The sequence below is a fragment of the Humulus lupulus genome, chromosome 8, assembly GCF_963169125.1.
Source record: "Humulus lupulus chromosome 8, drHumLupu1.1, whole genome shotgun sequence".
NCBI classification, from domain to species: Eukaryota; Viridiplantae; Streptophyta; class Magnoliopsida; order Rosales; family Cannabaceae; genus Humulus; species Humulus lupulus.
This window is the reverse complement of record NC_084800.1, coordinates 106,390,505-106,414,068: the sequence shown is the minus strand read 5'-3', so window position 1 is coordinate 106,414,068 and position 23,564 is coordinate 106,390,505. Positions and strand designations below refer to the sequence as shown.

The 23,564-nt window shown below is 35.3% G+C and overlaps 1 non-coding gene across 1 annotated transcript; it reads left to right on the top strand.

Annotated features, from left to right (window-relative positions):
- Positions 1 to 8,477: 8,477 nt before the first annotated feature.
- On the top strand, positions 8,478 to 8,584 carry LOC133798854 (small nucleolar RNA R71). The gene has a single exon (XR_009876071.1). It is a non-coding gene; the product is annotated as a small nucleolar RNA R71 (small nucleolar RNA).
- Positions 8,585 to 23,564: the final 14,980 nt, after the last annotated feature.

Sequence of the window (23,564 nt, the reverse complement as noted above, 5' to 3'; positions counted from 1 at the left end):
GAGATTGGTGAAGGCCTTGATGCTCAAATGGTGCTGAGCAAAAAACTGGGTTTGGGAGCAGATAACATTTGAAGCAGACTTCAACCTCTCCATTTCTCGCTCAACGCCTGCAACCACAGGCGAGGAGGCTGGTTGGAGGGCTAGTGGAGGTGGACTAACAGGGGAACCTCAACAAGTAGAGGGTGTCTGGTCAGGAGAAGTTGGAGCAGGAGAATCACTCCTAGGTTGTTTAGCAGCTGGCTCTTTGCTCGAGCCAGCTCCCGGAGTCGTCTTTATTTTCATTCCTTCCCTGGTCGAGGTAGGAGGAGAGGCGTAGAGATTGAATGTATCAGACGCCAACATGGCTGCAGAAAAAAACAACGTGTTAAAAGAAGAAATAAAGGTAAAAAGCAAGCAGTACACTTGGAAATATTAGATGCTTGAACACATGAACATACAACCTATGTCTGCGATTAGCTAAAATAAAAGAGTTACAACACTTTATTATGTGGGAGTTCCTTGTCATCGTCTTAGGAAGAGAAGAACAAATTGAGAAGATCATCATCCTCCTCCAGCACCTGTTTGCCCTTCCCTTTTTCCGTGGAAGGTTCTGGAGCCCTTGGGCAACGAGCATCCCCTTGCTCCCTTATATTTATCCATGTTGCCTTCCTCCTCTGAGGGGCATGGGTCACTAGATGTTGCTCGGATTGCCCCTCTCCTCGAAAACTACTTGCTCGACAGATCTTCCACCAGCTGCACCATCAGTGGTGCCGTCATCATTTGTTTGGTGAGCCTCTAGCAGACAAACCAGTCTAAGGTTGTTGCTCGTTATGAGAGGCCTATAGTTCTTCTGCTTTGAAGAGAGCATTTAAAGCCACTGCTCATCTAAGCATTCCCGAAGTGGGAATGAGTCTTTCCCACAGGCGTAAAAATCAATGATAAAAATAAACTAAGTACTAGTAAAGAGAGGGTGAAAAATTAAAAATCCAAGTGAACTACTCACTAACTCCTTGTTGGAAGGCACGATTTTTCGCGACCAGGTCGGTCATAAGGAAGTATTCCCTGAGAAACACCCTTGTCGTGTCCCTATGGAAAAAATAAAATAACAAAGTGCCCTGATAGCCTGGGTTCAACTTAAGGTCAAAAAGGTAGTGGACCTCGTGGGGAGTAGGATGTTTCCACTTTAGAGAATGGTAAAGGATATATAATGCTGAGAGCATTAAATAACTGTTGGGTGTTATTTGCAATGCCAAAATACTTAGCAATTCCCCTTGTTTACTGTCTTTTAACTTTAAAGAAAATAATGAAGATAAACACTAATGTTTTACATGGTTCATGTTATAAAAAAACCCTAGTCCATGAGTCTATAATATTAGAGTTCTTAAAGCATGAGATGGTTAGCATTTATGAGGGTTTCTCAGGCAGCGTATATATTGCATGTTAGGATTAATGCCCTAAAAGCATATAAATACATATTATTGATTTAAATAAAATTACTATTTTATTATATTTTAATGTTATAAGTAATGTTTGAATTAATTATATAATAATATCAATAAAATTCCTTATTCATTCATGAGAAATGATCTTGTATTAGTGTGAGATAATTAAGATCATATATATGTTCGTATTAAATGATCACATCAAAGGTACGCAGCGGAATATATGGACTCATTTTAGTAAATATTAATACCAGCTAGGATCATATACATATATAAATATTAAATCACATACAAATAGATCATGGATTACCTCTTGTAGCCTATCAAGTGTCCTTGAGTCTTTTTGTATAAATCAACGATCTTCCTATCCAGTATTCTGAAATCTCACACCCTAATCTTCCAGACCAATCCTCAAACACACAAGGACGTGTGTGGGCACGTAGGATTCAAAATGTTGATTTATGTGACTCCTTAGATGTACTTAACACATGAGATCTAGAGAGTTTTGACAGAGGGAAGGTTTAGAATAGTTTTCAGGTTTAGAGAAAGCTATCGCTTTAGAGAGAGAGTCTAATTAAACATTATTATCTGAATATCACGTATATTAGATTTATAAAGATATTTAATCTAATTAAATAATATTTATTTAATTAAAATATAATTTAAATTAAAACTAATTAGATTTTTTTCATTTAATTATCTAATTAAATCATATTTTAAAAAATAATTAAATAACTGATTAAACAAATTTATTTGAAATTCAAATTTCAAATCCCAGGAATAAGAACCCTGATGCTAAGCGCCACACACTGTACTATACAGTGTGTGTCGCCTAGCCCTATAAGGTTTGCCTTAATTTTCTCATTTGTTTATTTAATCAACTTAAAATACAAGATATTTATTTCAACATAAATATGAGTTAATTTAAAATTAACTTCATCTTAAAACATCACTTTTAAATTAAATAAATATCATATTATAAATAAGATATTTATTATTTTCTCTCTTTATATTAATCCAAACAAGATTAATATAAATTTTAACATAGTTTTTCAGAATAAAAACTATATAGTTAAATAATTAATTAATTCGCAATTAATCAATTAACCAAAATTATCAAATAATTATTTCCTTGCTCTGGAAAATTAATTCTTTTGCAACTTAGCCCTTTATCTTAACAAATCTTTCTTTTGACATCTTTACCCTTGACAGTCTAAGACAAAGGTGATCTGAGGACCATGGACCTATAATACGAAGCTCCAATAAACCATATTATTAATTAAACTCTTTAATCTAATAATATTATTTATGAATTCCATGATTACTCCACTATAAATATGGCATTGCACTCTAAGTATTTATAGAATTATATTTACAGAGTTTTCTCTAGTTGCCCATTGATATAATCAATATATGTAGTTCTGTCCTCCATTATTGGTTCGTTAATTAGAGCTGGTCAAAATTACAATTTTACCCTTCAAATTACCTCTTGATCTTTAAGTACTATTAATTCACTAGAGAATAATTAATCTATAATCTAATTATAGATTTGAGCGCAATACCTATTCAGTTCCAGAATCAACCCTTAAGGGAACCAATATTCGATCTGTTATGAAATCATGGATTCCAATATTGTAATTCATGTTCCCAGCCATCCATGATATTGAATCTCCAAAGAAAATTTCATTAGCCTCATTATTATAAGAGACTTTAACGAGTGAATCAACCAATTAACATAAACAGAAGTTCATGAATACTCAGGATTTAGATTGATCTACAAATGATCATCTATTTTGACAAGAATTAAATCTTTATGTCAAATGGATATTTTATAAAGATAATTAATTCTTATCGGTCCTGTTATATATAATATCTATTATATACAATACCATTACTAAGATGCCTATCCACATCAGTAATCCGAATCTAGATTACTTGCATCTCGTATGCTTATCAAAACATACTAGTAACCATTCATTAAAGATTCCTTACTTTAAATATGTTACTGACTATTTTATTCATTATATATGATCTTAATTCTCTTGCACGAATACAAGATCATATTCTCATTAATGAATAGGGAATTTTCTTGATATTATTATATAATTAATTCAAACAATAATTATAACATTCAAATATAATAAAATTGTACTTTTATTTAAAACCAATAAAATGTCTTTACATGCTTTTAGGGCATTAATCCTAAAATTCTCCCACTTGCCCTCAAAGCAAGTGAGGCATTTCCGTTAATCCCATATTGCGCACATGACCCATGAACGACTTTGCAGGAAGTGTCTTGGTTAATGGGTCAGCCAGGTTCTATTTCGACACTATCTTCATAACAGTCACATCACCTCAGTGTACAATCTCTCTCACCAGATGATATTTCCTTTCTGTATGCTTCCCTCTCTTGTGGCTTCTAGGTTATTTGGAATTAGCTACTGCTCCATTGTCGTAACAGTACATGATTAGTGGCTTATCCATATGGACACAACTTCTAGATCAGTGTAGAACCTCCTCAACCAAACTGCTTTCGTAGCTGCTTCACAAGCCGCTATGTATTTGACTTCCATGGTTGAATCAGCTATGCTGGATTGCTTAGTGCTTCTCCAGACCAAAGCTCCTCCACCAACAGTGAACACTGACTCATATGTCAATTTTCGACTATCTTTGTCTGATTGGAAATCAGAATCAGTGTATCTAGTAGGGTTTAGCTCACCCCCCGAATATACCAACATATAGTCTCTCGTTCTCCTAAGATACTTGAGAATGTGCTTTACTGTAATCTAGTGTTCCAAACCTGGATTCGATTGATAACGACTTACAATCCCAACTGCATAACATATGTCGGGCCTAGTACACAACTTATCATACATTAGACTCCCTATTGCTGAAGCATAGGGATACTTTCTCATATCCTCTTCCTCCTGAGGTGTCTTGGGACATTGTTCCTTGGAGAGAGCAATTCTATGTCTGGTAGGTAATTGACCTTTCTTGGAATTCTCCTTAGAGAATCTTTCAAGAACCTTATCCATATAATTAGCATGAGAAGGTGTCTAGAGCTTGTTCTTCTTATCCCTTCGAATTTGGATTCCCAAAACATAGCTCGCCTCGCCCAATTCTTTCATTTGGAACTTTTCAACTAACCATTTCTTTACATTTGACAATGTCTCTACATTGCTCCTAATGAGCAAAATGTCATCAACGTAAAGAACTAAGAAAACTACCACTTTTCCTTTGATATATTTATACACACATGCTTCATCGATATTCTGTTCAAAACCATATGTTTTAATTGTTTCAACAAAAGTGATATTCCAAGATCTAGATGCTTGCTTTAATTCATAAATGAATTTCTGCAACTTGCACACCTTTTGTTCTTCCCTTTTCTTTATGAACCTTTCTGGTTGTACCATATAGATACTTTCATCAAGATAGCCATTCAGAAATGCTATCTTGACGTCCATTTTCCATATCTCATAATCACTGGCAGCTGCTATGGATAAGAGGATACGAATGGATTTGAGCATGGCCACGGGAGAAAATGTTTCTTCATAATCAACACCTCTCTGAGTGTAACCTTTGGCTACAAGCCTTGCATTGAAAGTCTTCACTTTCCCATCTACACATCTTTTCTTCTTATATATCCACTTACACCCTATGGGCCTGATATCTTCAGGTGGATCCACAAGTTCCCAAACATAATTGGAATACATCGATTCCATTTCTTAGTTCATGGCTTCTTGCCATTTCTTAGTTCATGGATTTTTGCCATTTCTCCTTTTCAGGATCATCCATTACCTATTTAAAGGTTAATGGATTGTCCTTGTCTGTATCAGAAACTAAGTTTCTAGAAAATACAGGAATAAAATAAACATTGTTCAAAACTAAATAATTATTCCCAAATTTTAAACGGATTGTTCCTTTTGCTCTTGCTAAAACGAGCGTTGCACTTCCAACTCGCATGGTCACCTCGCCATTTGCCAACTCTCTTGATGTAGAGTCCCAGAATGTTTACTTAGTCAGCTAGTTAGTAGAAGTTGTAGTATTTTAGATTTCGTGGATTTTGGTTCAAACCGGGACTTAGTTGGAAACTCCTAGCAATAGTTATGAATTTTATAAGTTTAACTTATAGTTTAAGAATATTAATTATAACATAAGGTTTGATTAATATTGCTGGTCATAAATATGATATTTATTATAACCTAAGGTTTAGATAGAGCCAATAGGATTATGACACTTGTCATAAGCATGATCATTAAGGAATTAAGTATTTTAATGATAAAATAAAGAAATAGCAGCCTTAGTGAGCATATTCATGCACGTTCATGTTGATTTTTGTCATATTAATATTTTCATGGTCAAAGTTTTTTAAAATTACTTATTTATTTTTGCAAAATGTTACTTTTGAGTCAAATTTTGTTATCTGTATTACTAAGAGTTTCTCTAGAGTTACCTAATGCACATGCCAAATGTTGTGGTAAGATGGCTATTAGTACATATTTGCTTAGAAATTTGCAATGTTTAAGTAATTCATTCTTTTGTGTGAGAAGTGAGACTTGAGAAAACAACTTTTAAATTTTTATTGATTCTTAGAAATGGTTATAATTATTTGGACAAGGTGTTGTGGTATGAATGGATGATGTTTTAGGGATAATATTTTCTATAGAAAAATCTTATTGGAGAGCCTTTTATTATGTTATTCATGAAAAAGAAAATGAAAAAAAAAAGAAAAAAAGAAAAAAGAAAAAAATTCCTCATTTGTTTGGAATTGGTTGAAACAATGTGAATGAACTTTGTCGATCAATTCTGAAAATTGAGTCCGAATTTCTCTAAGTTCCTCCATCATGTGTTTAGTAATGTTGCTTATGTGTTCAGTAAAGTTTATTTTTTCCTCCATAATTGTATATAATGTTTCCTCTAAGGAATCTGTATTAGTCCAAACATTATGTGATGTTCATGGTAAGAGTTATAAAAATCGTGCTCAACATTTCTGCTAGATGGTGACAATTCCCAACCAATCGGTGCACGATAGTTGTACTTAGGCTTCCAACTTGAAGCAACATGGTTTTCCCAGATAAGATTACTATTCTTGTAGTAAGAATAGTATTGAAAAGGTTCCTCCCTTTCTCTAAGAGTTGAGTAATCTTGAGCAAAATGGTCGACTCTTTCACAGTCAAAATATGGTTCATCATACTCTACCCTTATAACCTCGTTACTTTCTCGATCATACTTAGCTTTCAAGTTTTCGAATTCTCTAGTCAAGAATTATACTTCAGATTTAAGGTACTCTCTTTCGCTAAGTTGGTGGGCACCTCTAAAATTTCTAGTACCCTCAGTATCACTAGATTTTGGATTGTTTTGAAGTGAAGAGAGATATATTGGATAATAGTACTCAAAACGTCGATGATCTTCTGCATTCATTTGTTATTTTTTTTATTTCTTAATATATATATATATATTCATTTTCTTTTTCATGAATAACATAATAAAAGGCTCTCTAATAATATTTGTCTATAGAAAATATTATCCCTAAAGCATCATCCATTCATACCACAATACCTTGTCCAAATAATTATAACCTTTTCTAAGAATCAATAAAAATTTATAAGTTGTTTTCTCAAGTCTCACTTCTCACACAAAAGAATGAATTACTTAAACATGGAAAATTTCTAAACAAATATGTACTAACAACCATCTTACCACAACATTTGGCATGTGCATTAGGCAACTCTAGAGAAACTCTTAGTAATACAGATAACAAAATTTGACTCAAAGTAACATTTTGCAAAAATAAATAAGTAATTTTTAAAAAATTTGACCGTGAAAATATTAATATGACAAAAATCAACATGAACGTGCATGAATATGCTCACCACCCCCAACCAAAATCTGACAGTGTCCTCAATGTCTCAAAAGATAATAAATGTAAAAGAGCAGGGAAAGAGAACACCTGGATAGCGAGCGTCGAGTGATAGAGCGATTATTGATTCTCTAAAACATGAAAAACTGAAAACACAAAATGATAATAAATAAAATAAAATGACAAAATGGAAATGAACAGAAAACAAACCTATGTACAAATAATTTGGAACACTACTCAGACTTGGTAAACCGATTCCACGAGAGTGACTTCTTCAGGCTGGGTCACCCTCTCTATGTAGTGTTTCGATCGTTGGCCATTTACTTTGAATTCTCTCCCATCAGTTGGATCAATGACCTCAACAGCACCGTTGGGAAAGACAGTTTTCACAACATATGGGCCAGTCCACCTTGATCTCAGATTGGAGGGTGGAAAAAGACACTTTGTATTTTGTTTCTTTTCTTATTTCCAGTAGTGTTTAGCTTTGTCATTTGGACTTTCATGTCTTTCATTTCCTCTACCATTTGTGTGAAACAAGATTTGAGCTCTTGAGTTGAGGCTATTTGAGTTTGCGCAAGCATTTGCAAAGTATTCTCAAGAGAATTACTTGACTGCATGTTATTTTGAGGAGCAATGTATGCTTTTGGCGGTTGTTGCTGCTCAGGCCTCCATTAGCTTCCAGATGCTTGTTTTGAATCCTTCCAGCTGAAATTTGGATGGTTGCGCTAACTGGGATTGTAAGTGTTTGAGAAAGGGTTATAAGGCTTCTTGTAATCCCTAAAGCATTGTAGTGTTCCTCATTTCCTCCTCTTAACTCACCAAGAGTTGGGCACTCTTGCGGTTGATTTTCTGTCTCTCCAAATATGAAGCATGGATCTCGTGTCTCTACCTTTGCAGCCATATGGATTCCTCTACCTTCTTGAGATTTGAAAGCCTCGAATTGTTGTCTCAATGATTCAATTTGGCTTTTGACGTTGTCATCTTCCTGAAATTGGTAAATTCCAATTGATCGTGGCTTATCCATAGGGCTTGGTCCATTCCATGTGTAGGACTTTTCAGCAAGATCATCGAGGTACTCGAAAGCTTCATCGGGATCTTTTTGAAGGAATTCGCCATTGCACATCATTTGTACGAATTGTCTTTGTCCGGTTGTGAGATCGTCATAGAAATAGCTAATCAGACGCCAGCTTTCGTATCCATGATGTGGGCATTGATTTATCAAATCTCTAAACCTCTCCCAGACCTGATGGAAAGTTTCATGGTCTTTCTGGATGAAGGTAGATATTTGCCTCTTAAGGCTGCTAGGCTTATGGGGCAGGAAATATTTGGCAAAGAATGCTTTTGTCATTTCGTCCCATGTTCTGATAGATCTAGGCCTTAAGGAATACAACCAGCTTTTTGCTTTGTCTTTGAGCGAGAAAGGAAAGAATTTCAATCTCACAATGTTGGTGACATCAGCTCGGTTGTTGAATGTAGCCACCACCTCTTTGAATTCCCGTATATGCACATACGAACTCTCATTTTCCAACCCATGGAAGGTTGGTAAGAGGTTAATCATGCCGGGTTTGAAATCAAAATTTGGCATATTGTTGGGATACATTATGCATGAAGGTGTGGCTGTACGCGTAGGATGTAAATATTCTTGTAGCGTTATTGGTTGGACTTCATCTTGATGAGCCATCGTGGGTGGTTCAGGAAGTCTCGGTGAATCAGGAGTGTTTGAACGAATGGAAGAAAATGACGAACTAGGAGAGTTTTCTAAAGTTTCTACATGTTGTCTCACAAATCTCCCTAGTGTGTCTCTGTTTCGTGGCATAATTTTTATTTTTTATTTTGTAAGTATTATAAGCGCAAGTGTGTAATAATGTAATAAGTATACACCAAAATGTTCCCAGGCCAATTGGAAAGGCTGCCAAGGTACCACTTTAGGCTCAAGAGCTTTTCTAGAACTCCCCGAGGTTCTTTGAAAAGATTGGAGGGTAACGCTAACACAGACCTTATTTAAGAACCAATTTTTCTAAAACAAAACAAGTTTGGTTTTTTACTAATTTCCAAAATTACACAAATGTTCTCAATACTTTTTTTTTGTTTTTTTTAATTTTATGATTTAAAATTTTATGCTTTTTTTTCGGAAAAATCTAAATCTAGAAAATAAAATTCTAAACCTAAAAATAAAATAAAAAAATGAATAAATAAAAAAAATAAAAATTACTAAGGAAAAATAAAATAAAAGAGAAATTAAAGAAAATTATACTACTTTGTTTTTTTAATAAAAAAATTAATTTACTATGCAAACCTTTAATTGTAGAATTACCTCCCCGGCAACGGCGCCAAAAATTGATATCGCCCAATAAACTCCTAAGTGGTCGCAATAGTAATCGGGCTATGTCGTATCCACAAAGAGGCAAACACAAATAAAGATTAGATTAGTAAATAAAAGATAAAAATAAAGTAGAATTGAAGATATGGATTTTGTGAAATTAAAATTATAGATTAGAGAAAGCGATCAGATAAAGAGCATGGCAAGGTAGAGATGCAGTGCTGTAAAACCTATTCTAATATTGATATTAATTCAAAACACAGTTGCAATTCTACACCATTAATTGCAACTGGAAGATGTATATGTTAATAGCACAAATTAAATAATCTAGATTAAATTGAATCTAACTCCTAATTTCATAGCATATCATATTATATATCCAAGAGCGACAAAATACCACTGGCAGAATGCAGTAAAAGACATACAATATAACAAATATACTAAAATAAATTAACAATCTAAGTTACATAAGAAAAGCATGATTGAACTTATGTAAAAGATGCTAAATAATTTTAGAAAAGAAATTAGAAGATAAGAAACAAAATAATTAATGAGATATGAAAATGAAGCATAAGAAGAATCAATATCAATATTGAGAATGAAAAGTACAACAACTACACTCAAGCTTTTCCACAAGAGAATTTAGCCTAAAATAGGCATTGTTTTCACTCAAAGTAATGTAAAAGAAATGAAAGAAAAATAAGAACAAAAATGCTTTTCTTTCTCACTATACTCTCCACACTTAATTCCACCATATGAATATTTTTTTCCCTACATTTGGTCCTCTATTTATAGTGAAAATTGGACCCAAAATGTGTATCTACGTGCATTAGGAAGTGGAGAAGGTGGCTTAAAAATCTGATGGAAAAATGGACAAGTGGGACACATGTCGGCCTCGGATTGGCTAAGGAAAAATGTTGCTGGTGGAGTGGGAGACAGCAAGGTGACGTGGTGGAAGCTGATTGCTCGGCAGGTTGCGCGTCAGATGGCGTTAGGCGGCGTGGGGACAACTGTTGGCGTGTGGGACCGTGTCAGGAGGCTTCGGCAGGCTGTTGTTGGGCACGTGGGGAACAGCTGTTGGCGGCGTGGGATGCGTGTCAGGCAGCTGGCAACAGTGTCAGATCATGGCAGGCGCAGCTCCGGCTTGGCTTGGCTCGGCTGGGCTCGACTCGGCTCGGCTTGGTTGCTGAAAGTTTGGGCTTGGCTTATTTGGGCCATTCCATCTTCAAAAATGTAATTTTCTTCATTATTTCTTCAATTTTAATTCTTTCTTTCTTCTTTCTTTTTCTTTGTGTCAAAATACATTTTATTTCCTGAAAATTAACACAAATTAAATTAAAATTAATATTTTCAAATATAAAATATATAACAATAAATCCATAAAAATATTAATTAAAACTTAATTAATTTTAAACTTTGAAACTAATAAAATGATATTTTTGAGCACTAATCACTTAGCACCTACCAGAAACTATTAAGGTCATATTTTGACTCAGTTAAAACAGTTATCCAACCTTAATTATGTTGAAAAAGTGCAATTACGTGTTTAAAATATTCACGTATGCTGATATATTGCAGCTGGGAGCTGATATATTGTCTGACGAAGGATACGGAAAACACGTTGACGTTGCACGAACGGACGAGCGGAGGCTCGGGATTAGGGCAGAGCCGATATATCGCCACATAGGGGCGATATATCGCCCTAAGTTATATATATTTTTTATTTTTGTTTTTATTTTTTAAAAAAAGCCTTAACTACTTAGACCTACCTCTGAATGTTTGACCGAGTCTTCAGCCTCTGATTGACGACAATTCAATTCTTTTTCATTTTAAAATCATTATTTTATTCAAATCAAAATGGGGTTAGTTTCACTCATTACCTCTATAAATAGGATCTAGTACCCAGCCCTTCCACTCACTCTTCAAGCTGTGATCAGAGACTCCAAGGTGCTAGTGATTCTATAGAGTGATAAACACTTGGGTTGGGAAAAAGCTTTGCCATTCTTAAGCTTTATAAAATACTTGGGAAGTGAGGATTAATGTGTTTTGGTATTGAAGTTAGACCAATTCATAAGGTTAACTAAGGTATTTCTATTCTCTAAGTCCAGTTCTTTAAACTACTTTAGTTTTTCTTTATTTCCTTTTATTCAGATCCTAACTTTTGATATTGGCTTTTGACTAGGTTTTTGAAACTTAAGGATCTATCTTGGTAAGTTTCTTTTTGAAGGTTTAGTTCCCACATTTGTTCTTTACTCTTTAGAAATTCTCACCATTCTTATTGTTGGTTTTAGGAGTGTTCCAAGTCCCACATTTGTTCTAAAAAATCTCAGTTTTGGTAAGGACAATAGGATAGATCTTGTATGTTTGTATGATATGTTATGTCATCTTATAATGTATGTTAACATTATGTATAGTATGTTTATAGACCTTGGGCATATGACTTGTCTAGCTAGCAAGCCCCAATAATGTATGGGCATATGACTTGCTTAGCTAGCAAGCCCCACAAATCTATTGGGCATATGACTTGCCAAGTTAACAAGCCCCAAGCAGTATAATGGCCATTGTAGTATTGTATGACATATGTTTATAGTGTATGTGGTTATGATATAATTTATGTATATGTTTTATGTTGTTAATAGTTTTCCTTGCTGGGCATGAGGCTCACTCCTTTACTTTTAGTTTGATGCAAGAAAATAGATACAAAGGCGGAAGGATTATTGGAAGCTTGGCATGTGTGTTGAGGTGAATGGAGTGGATGGGCTGCGTGTCGATTCGAGGACGACGTTATTTTCTTTAGTCTCTTAAAATTACGTTTTTATGTATTTTCCGCATTTAGCTTTGTAAACAATTTCATTTAAAGTTATGTTTTATTTTTAAAACAATGAGCTCATTTATGTATTACAAATATTATTTTAAAGTGTTCAATAAAGTTATGAATTTTTCTCATGTATGTTCTTTTCAAAGTAGTAGTTATGTCTAGTAGGTTTCATGATCTAAGTCTTAAAAATAGTTGGGTCATTACACTTGATGACTCAAGTATCTGCATGGAAGAACAAACATGGTTAGTGGCTCCTGAATCTAAAACCCAGGATGACATATCGTCTTCCACTACACAAGCTTCAAGTACAAGTAAATCATATTTACCTTTCTTTTTCAGCTCAGAGAGATACTTCTTGCAGTGTCTCTTCCAGTGACCTTCAACTCCACAGTGGAAATATTTTCCTTTTGGTTCTTTCTTCTTGGAGTTGTTGTCAATTTTGTTCTCCTTGGCTTTTGGTGTCTTATTGCCTCTATTGGACTTTTTTCCCTTTCCCTTGTACTTATTGTTGTTCTTCTTTCTCTTCTTGGATTTCTCCTCGGAGTTTGAAGATTTCTCCTCTACCACATTTGCTTCAGTCTCTTTAGTAATGGATTTGTTAAGAGACTCAAATGTCTGTAGTTCATTCAATAGCTGGGTCATGTTGAATTCCAACTTATTCATAATATAGTTGGTGGTGAACGCAGAGAAGGCAGGAGTGAGTGATTCCAGTATGATGCTTACTTGTGTACGCTCATCAATGATGGGCCCATGTATTTCTGCTTAATGCATCACATTAATCATGTGTAAAACTTGTTCACGTACAGAAACACCTTTCTTCATCTTAGTAGTCATGTAGATTCTAGTAGCCTCATGTCTACTTTGATCAGATTGCTGCCCAAACATGGCCTGCAGAGAATCCATTATCTCAAATGCAGTTTCCATGGTTTCATGCTTTGTTCTCAGAACATCATTCATGCTCACAAGCATGTAACACTTTGCCTTATTATTGGATTGAATCCATGCATCATACTTGTCCTGAACATTCTTCGGGGCAGAGGAAGCGGGCTCTTCAAGACTTTCCTCAGTCAGGACAAATTTTTGGTTCTCACAGATTAACATAAGATTTAGATTTGGTTTCCATCTTATAAAATTATCACCATTAAGTTTTTCAAGTGATAGTAAAGTGGTTATAGGATTGCCACCGTTCGACATTATTGAAATAAATAAAAAAAACAATAAAATTATCATTTGAAAAAATATCAATGTTTTGGAAAGTAAACATGATGCATGAATGCAACAATTGAAACACATAAATTAACATTTACTTTTCCACGATAAAACTACCCAACAAATAAAGTGTCGCCTTAAGGTCAGTCAAGTTAAATTCAGATAGCTTATAAGACAATCTTATCTTTATAATTTAAAACTTAAAATAACTCTTTATTTTTGCTTTAAATATAAAGTACCGTTAGTTTGGTCAAGATGTAATTATCCACCACAAAAGCTTAATTACAACTTTGTAAGTGTAACCCATTATTTCAGATTTCATGACCTAACTTATAGAGTGCCGCTTTAGGGTCAGTTAAGCCTAAAATACATCACTTCCTCCTATCTTCGTAAGAAGCCAACCTTGGTATTGATATGTCTAGAAACCTTCCTTAGTGGGACGGAAACAAAGCCGCCTTGAAGCCCTATTCATATCTCACGGTATTGTACTAATAATGCAGACCATAGGTCACATTGAGAGGTTCACCTTCTCCCACTTACTACTTAAAATTAAATGTGTTTTATTAAACTAATCAAAAATTCCAAATTAATTACTAGTTTATTAATAACCCTATAAATGTAATTAATTATAAAAGAGCATGTTTCTATAATTAATGTGATCTAAATAATTACCCATTACATTTATCTAACTTTACTAAAATACTTTTTACATAAATTTGGTTATCTTAAAGGCCTATAAAAAACTATTGCCTTTATTATGGTGTGATTTACCAAGTTTTAACTAATTTAATACTTAGTAGTTTACATGAAATTAATTTCACTAAAAACAATTCATATAAACAAATACGACAATTCTAGATAATCATGTTTCTAAAATATGCATGATTAATGAGAAACTGTGTGGGGTTTCATGAATGACATGTAATTGACTAATGCATGATCATGTTATCAATCAAACATCATTGAACATTTATTTAAATAAATACAATAAATAAATAAATAAAAATAAATGATGAACCGAGTACTAATGGGTATTTCTAAGATTTACAACCATTTGAAAAAATTAGAAATAAAATTGCAATCTAAACCTATGTAGCTTTCAAGACTCTTCAAGAATGCTCCTCCTCTCCTTTAGGCTTTCTTGCTAATCTTTAGGTACTTTTTTTTGCCAAAATTATTAATTAGAAACAAAATTTCTAATTAATTTATTTAATTAAAAATAACTTCTAATTAAATAACAATTTTTGTCATCTTTTTAATTTAGTTGAATTTAAATAATTAAATAATCAAATTCAAATAATTATTTAAACTCAAGACATTAAAATATGTTAACAAACTAAAAGATATTTTATTTTCTAATAAAATAAAATAAGATAATTAAACTTTTAAATTCAAATAATTTAAAAATTAATTAAATAAAAGATACTTTATAACAACTTAGAAATTAGGGTTTTGGGCACCAAATGATGCCCTAGGGCCGACGGCACAAGGAGCCAAGGGCTCAGGATGGGCGGCTGGGCGTGTGAGGCAGCCACGGGGCTTGGGTGTGTGCGCGGGTGAGGCAACCACGTGGTTTGATGCACGCGAGGGTGAGGCAGCCACGAGGCTTGGTGCGTGCGGCTGCAGGAGGCTTGGGTCGTGTGCCATGTTTGGTGCGTGGCTCGGGTCCTCTTGTTTTTCTTTGTGTGCAAATTTTTCAATTTAAATTTCAAGAAATAAAATTACAAAAAATCCTATGCCCTTTATGGCTTACACAATATCTAGAAAAACAATAAAATTCTTGACCCAATAGCACCATATAAATAACGATCCATCATTCAACCTTACATTCAACGAACATATCTATCCATTCAATATAAATATCAACATACATATAACAAATGCAAGAAACCCACACAGTATTTAATATATGTATATATATATGTACAGACTACTCTGATACCAATTGTTAGTATTAAATGATCAAATCAAATGTACGCAGCTGAATATATGGACCCATTTTAATAAATATTAATACCAGTCGGGATCATATACATATATACATATTAAATCACATAAAAATAGATCAGGGATTATCTCTTGTAGCCTATCAAGTGTCCTTGAGTCTTTTTGTATAAATCAATAATCTTTCTATCCAGTATTTTGAAATCTCACACCCTGATCTTCCAGACCAATCCTAAAACACTCAAGGACGTGTGTGGGCACGTAGGATTCAATAGGTTGATTTATGTGACTCCCTAGATGTACTCAATACATGAGATCTAGAGAGTTTTGACAGAGAGAAGGTTTAGAATAGTTTTCAGGTTTAGAGAAAACGATCGCTTTAAAGAGAGAGTTTGATTAACCATTATTATTTGAATATCACGTGTATCAGATTTATAAAGATATTTAATATAATTAAATAATTTTTATTTAATTAAAATTGGTTATATTTTTTCATTTAATTATCTATTTAAATCATATTTTAAAAAATAATTAAATAACTGATTAAACAAATTTATTTGAAATTCAAATTTAAAAGCCCACGGATAAAAACCTTGATGCTAGGTGCTACAAACTATACTATATAGTGGAGGCTTCCAAAAAAAAAACACTGAGGCGTGCGACTGGTTTCTCTCTCCCCATGGTGAGGCGTAAGAAAGCTGGTCAGAAGCCTGGTCTACATTCATCTCCGACGGTTGTCAAATGGGATAATGTACCTCCAGATGAAGTGGCAGAGGAGGTCCCGGTTAGAGAAGAAATTGCGGATGAGTACTTTGCTGATTCAGAGGAGAAGTTTCAAGAGGCTGGGGAGGATATCTTTCAGGAGGGTTGCGTTGAACCTTCGCCTGAGAAAGAGGCTGATTCCCGGAAATGGGTGAATGAATCGGGAGAGACTGACTTTCAGGAATTGGCTAAAGAAAAGTGGGCTAACTTTCAAGGGAACCTTATAGCTAATGGTGGAGTTCGGCTCAACTACGAGGAGCCGATGATTCGTGAAGGGATACGAATAGCTCAGATTGATGTAGAGGAGGTTGAAGTAGAGGCATCGTTTTGGAAATCTGCGCTGGTTTGTGTTGTGTTAGGAGCGAACCCCCCTCTAGCAGTCTTTGAAGGTTTTATTAATCGGATATGGGGGAATCTGGGTATAGAACGAATAGCCCGAATGAATGCGGGTTATACTCTTGTCAAGTTTAGGGATGAAACAACTAGGGATTTGGTTTTGGAAGCAGGAGTGGTTCATTTTGATAGGAAACCAGTCCTTTTGAGGCCATCGTCGACTGACTTAGAAACTATGAAGGTGGTGAATTCAGTCCCTGTTTGGATGAGGCTTCCTAATCTTGGCCTTCAATATTGGGGTTTAAAAAGTCTGAGTGCTCTTGTTAGCACTATAGGGAAACCTATGATGATGGATAGGGTAACGAAGGAAAAATCAATGGTAAAATTTGCTAGGGTCCTAGTGGAGGTGGAGATTACTGATAGAGTACCTCACTCAATTAGTTTTATCAATGAGAGAGGCCAACTGATGGAACAAGCTATAGAATTTGAATGGCTTCCCACTAGATGTTCTTGTTGTAAGGGTTTAGGCCACACTGCGTCAAGCTGTAAAAGTGCTTAGGAAGTAGTTTGGAGACCAAAACAGCAGAATACAGTCTCGGGCACAGGGGGTATTAAAGGGGTTATGGCCTAGAAGGAAGCAAATAATGAGAATAAGATAGTGGCAGACAATCAAAATGATGATGGGAATGAAGTTGAGGGTACTGAGCTGGTACACCAGGGAGGTTCGAAGGAGCTAGAAACTGTAACTAATAAGGAAATAAATGAGGCTGGCTGTTCGACGGATGAGAAGGGGAAAACATGGTCTATACCAAGGAAAGTGGGGGGTCTGAGGAAGAAAATCACCACAGATCATACCATGAAAGCTAATAAGTTCAGTGTTTTGCAGGAGAGAATTGGTTTGGAAGTTAATAAGGATTCACATCTTCCTCATATTTCTAATGGAGGGGTGTAATCTTTTATGTTGGAATATAAGGGGTTTAAATAAGAGAAATAAGCAACAAGCTTTGTTACAGTTTTGTTCTGTTCATAAAATAGGTATGGGTAGTTTCCTGGAAACGAAGCTACACAGCAGTAAAATTGATGAGATGATGAATGAGGTTTTTGTGGGCTGGAACTGGTATAGTAGTAAGGCTATTGAAGGGCGTATATTACTGGTTTGGAATCCGGATTTGATTAAAGTGGTGGTTGTTCTGGAGATGGATCAGCTGGTTACTTGTGAAGTGCTAATAAAGGGAGTTAGACAGGATGCTACTCTTTCATTTGTGTATGGCAGTAACTCTTTGGAAGAGAGGAAAAAGCTTTGGGCTCAGCTTCAGATCTCTAATTCTAACTCTAGACCTTGGCTGGTTGCAGGGGATTTTAATGCAGTTTTTTAGTATGATGATCATAGTGGAGGTAGGCAGATCTCAGCTTTAGAAGTGGAGAACAGTAGGCAATGGAAGGCTTGTTCTCATTTGACCGAATTAAGATCCAGTGGTTCTTTATTCACCTGGTCAAATAAGCAAAAAGAAGGCCTAAGAATTTTTTCTAGACTTGATAGAATATTTGTTAATGAAGTGTGGATAGACTTATATCCTGATTCTGAAGGCCGGTTTAATTGGGATACAATATCAGATCACTGCTATTGTATCATAAAAGCTGTCCATTTCCAAGTTTTAGGGGTAAAACCTTTTAGATACTTTAATATGTGGGATAAACATCCTGATTTTAGGAGGACTGTAATGTGTAACTGGTCTAAACCGGTTGATGGTACTGGTCTGAAGAAGATTCTGCAGAAGCTCAATAGACTAAAGTCTACCTTGATTCAATTCAACAAAAACCAGGTGGGGGATGTGGGTCAGAATTATGTAGCTGCTAAACAGAATTATGAATCAGCTCAACTATCACTTCAACAAAATTCGGGTTCGAGTTTATTACATCAAAAAGACGAAGAGGCAGCTGCTGAGTTTGCTAGAGTTTCCAGGGTTTATGAAAATTTCTTGAGACAAAAAAGTAAGAATAACTGGCTGAGATTTGGAGATGAAAACACAGCCTTCTTTCATGCTAGTCTGAAACAGAGGAGAATGAGGAATCGAATTACAAGTTTTACAAATGATGAGGGTCAAGTTATAGAGAATCCTTCTGAGGTCATAGATCATTTTCATAGTCATTTTAAGGGATTTCTGGGCAGGAGTGTTACTCCAGATGAACGGGTTGATCTGAGTTGTTTCCATCAGGAATCAGTTTTGACAGTGGACCAACAGATTAGTCTAATACAGCCCTTCACTAAAAAGGATGTTCAGAGAGCTATGCTTAGTATTCCTTCAACCAAGAGTCCTGGCCCCGATGGTTATGGCTCGGGTTTCTGTAAGTCTCTCTGGAAGGAAATTGGTGATGAAGTTACAGAGGCGATTCTGATGTTTTTTGAAAATGGTGCTATTCCGAACTCTTTGAATGGAACAATCTTATCCCTTATTCCTAAGATTGCTTCCCCATCTATGGCCACTGATTATCACCCTATAGCTTGTTGTAATACACTGTATAAGTGTATTTCAAAGATGATTTGTTTCCGTTTGGCTAGGGTGCTTTCGTTGATAATTCATCAGAATCAAGGTGCGTTTGTCCAAAATAGACAGCTTGCTCACAAAATCTTAATTCTTCAGGATATATTGCATGGGTATTCCAGGAAGAATATTTCGCCCCGCTGTGTTATAAAAATCGATCTTAGTAAGGCCTATGACTCGGTTGATTGGAAGTTCATGGAGGATATTTTGAACGCGTTCTGTTTCCCTGGTAAATTTATTCGCTGGATTATGAAGTGCTTGACGGGAACATCCTTTACGCTCCTTTTCAATGGTAGATTACAAGATCATTTTGAAGGGAAGAAAGGGTTGAGGCAGGGTGACCCTATCTCTCCGCTGCTTTTTTTTCTAGCAATGGAGTATCTTACCAGAATATTGAGTCAAGTATCTAAGCATAAAGAATTTCGATTTCATCCTCTTTGTAAGAATTTGCACCTGGTTAATTTGTGCTTTGTGGACGATCTTATTTTGTTTTGCAAGGGGGAATATGAAATCTGTTCAGATTCTTTTTGATGGTTTTAAGAAATTCTATCGTAGCTTTGGTTTGGAGGCTAATTTGAGTAAATCTCAAGTATATTTTGGGGGAGTGGCAGCTGAGATTAAAGTTGATATTCTTAGGTCAGTTGCTCTTGGTGAGGGGCAATTTCCTCTGAAATATTTGGGGATTTCTCTAAGGCCTGCACGATGGCTGATAGCTGATTGTGGTGAAATTCTCAAGAAAATTCATAATAGACTCCATGTGTGGGCTAGTAGGCATCTTTCATTTGCGGGGAGAACCAAATTGATATACTCTGTGTTGCATGGTATTCACAATTATTGGATGAACATCTTCTTGCTTCCTATTAGTGTGGTTCATGAAATAGATAGACTTTGTTGCAACTTTCTTTGGGGGGAGAGGAAAAATCGAAGCAAATTTCACTGCTCCTCATGGTCCCAAGTTTGTCTGCCGAAAGTAATGGGAGGTCTGGGGTTCAAAGAAGGCTGTTTTTGGAATAAAATCCTCTTGGCTAAATACCTTTGGGCTTTATCTTCAAAGCAAGATGTCCTTTGGGTGAAGTGGATAGATGGAGTCTATTTAAAAGGTAAATCTATCTGGGATTACCATCTGAAATCAGATGTTTCTTGGTATTGGCGTAAGATTTGTTATTTGAGAGAGGATTTTTCTGGCAAGGTTTTGGAAAGTGCGGCTCCTCATGGTGCTCTAATTTTGCATCAGCTGTATAGCAACATGCTGAAGCAGGATCAGGTGGGGTTTGCCAAGGCTGTTTGGAGTAGTTATTCTGTGCCGAGACATCGTTTTATATTATGGCAGGCGGTTCTTGGGCACCTTCTAACGAGAGATAATCTGGCCCGTTGTCACATTGTGATTGATTCTGTGGCTTGTCCTCTGTGTGAAAGAGATGAGGAATCACATAGTCATTTATTTTTTGACTGTATTTTTTCTCAAAAAGTCTGGGACCTGTTAAACAGCTGGTTAAGTGCTGTTATGTGGCCGAACCAGTGGATCAATTGGAAGCTCTGGCTGAACGGGAAACCAAAATCAGTGATGCACCGCATTTATTTAGCTTGTCTAGCTGCATCAGTGTACCATATCTGGTGTAACAGAAACTTGTGTTTTTTTTCGCATATGTCGTACACTCCCCACAACATAGTTACGATGATTAAAAGGAATATAAAGAGTAGATTACAGGGTAGAATTAGTCATAAAGAATTGAGCAAGAATTGTAGTCTTTATGATTTTGTTCAGCTGATTTAAGCTGCTGTGTGGTTGGTTTTTTGTAATCTGGTGGTTGTAATTTGTTTGGTGCAATATAATTTCTCCTTTTCATCAAAAAAAAAATATATACTATATGGTGTGTGTCGCCCAACCCTATTAAGGTTGCCCTAATTTTCTCATTTGTTTATTTAATCAACTTTAAAAACAAGATATTTATTCCAACATAAATATGAGATAATTTAAAATTAACTTTATCTTAAAATATCAGTATTAAATTAAATAAATAAATATCATATTATAAATAAGATATTTATTATTTTCTATCATTATATTAATCCAAACAAGATTAATATTAATTTTAACATATAGTTTTTCAAAATAAAAATTATATAGTTAAATAATTAATTATTTCACAATTATTCAATTACCCATAATTATCAAATAATTATTTTCTTGCCCTAGAAAATGAATTCTTTTGCAACTTAGTCATTTCTCTTAACAAATCTTTCTTTTGACATCTTTACCCTTGAAAGTGTAGGACAGAGGTGATCCGGGGACCATGGACCTATAATACGAAGCTCCAATAAACCATATTATTAATTAAACTCTTTAATATAATAATCTTATTTATTAATTCCATGATTACTCTACTATAAATATGGAATTGCACTCTAAGTATTTATAGAATTATATTTACAGAGTTTTCTCTAGTAGTCCATTGATATAATCAATATGTGTAGTTTTATCCTTCATTATTGGTTCGTTAATTAGAGCTGGTCAAAATTAGTGTTTTACCCTTCTAATTACCTCTTGATCCTTAAGTACCATTAATTCACTAGCGAATAATTAATCTATAATCTAATTATAGATTTGAGCTCAATAACTATTCAGTTCTAGATTCAACCCTTAAGGGAACCAATATTCGATCTGTTAGGAAAGCATGGATTCCTATATTGTAATTCATGTTCCCAGCCATCCATGCTATTGAATCTCCAAAACAAAAGTCATTAGCCTCATTATTCTAAGAGACCTTAACGAGTGAATCAGAAGATCCAATAACATAAATAGGAGTTCATGAATACTCAGGACTTAGACTGATCTACAAATGATCATCTGTTATGACAAGAATTAAATCCTTATGTCGAACGAAGAGTTTATAAAGATAATCAATCCTCATCGGTCCTGTCATATATAATCTCTATTATATACAACACCCTTACTAAGATGTCAATCCACATTAGTAATCCAAATCTAGATTACTTGCATCTCGTATGCTTAGCAAACCGTACTAGTAACAATTCATTAAAGATTCCTTACTTTAATATGTTACTGACTATTTTATTCATTATATATGATCTTAATTCTCTCGTACTAATACAAGATCATATTCTCGTGAATGAATAAGGAATTTTTTTGATATTATTATATAATTAATTTGAACAATAATTATAACTGTAACGCCCTACTGCCTTAGAGTCGTTAGTAAGTGAGTTTAAAACGTGCAATTAACTCGCTAATCAAGGATTTAGTTCAAAAGTGTAGCTAAACTATAATAAAAATCACATAATTTGAACATGTAACCATTCATTGAAAATTGTAAAACGTTTAACATTTGGGATCCCAAAATACTGTTTAGAAATATTTACAACTCAAAATATAATTAAAGTCGACTAAACGAAAAAATCTGGTTTAATACAAGACATCTCCCAAAAATACCCCTGGCCGTGGCAGCCAGGCAGGCCAAACATGTACACGTCGCTTCACACTCTCCGTGCTCATGGTTGGTCGACCTTCCCCTTTCCCTTACTTGCACCATAGAGCACCCGTGAGCCGAAGCCCAGCAAGAAAACTCAACACAAGCAAACAACATATGCATATCTATCATTCAGCATATAGTAAAACTGCCAATAGGCTAAACACACACAGCCATGTCGTCCCAGGTACTTTACCAGGCCTTGGGTTCACGGTCTACACCGTGAAGATATCCTAGGTATCCTATAGGGGTCTCACCCTGGCAACTCGCACTTCGCGTGCTTAATGCTGCTCCCGGCCCCTTGCCATACTCGGCCTTCGCCGTTCCCAACCCTCGCCGTTCCAGGCTCTCACTGTACATTTACAGATATGTAACACATAACATAAACTTAAAAAACACTTAAACAAATACTAGCATAAGCATTAGGGCTATGCCCTGCACCATAATCACATAGGGTCATGCCCTGCAATACAAACTATAGGGCCATTCCCTGCTCTATGGGTACAATAGTTTTCTTACCTGTGTCCCGAGCTTTCCGAGCACCGATCTCCCGAGCACAGTTCCCTAGTCCGAGCCTCACTGAAAACCTATTCACAACATCCATCCATCAAGTTCTAATCCATTAAATAACTTTGGGTTATAATTCTAATCTCCAAGACCTTGAATTCTATCAATCCGGGTGATAAAATCCATCCCGAGCCTTAACTTTTGGATTCTCGAGCCTAAAACCTCCTTGGGGTCCAAAAACCCACTAAGCGCCACGGCCCCAAGATCCCATGCCGCGGCCCGCCTCAACCAGAAGCCCCAACCCCCAGAACAGGCTATGCACGCCGCGGCCCAATCTATGGTGTGTCATGACCCGC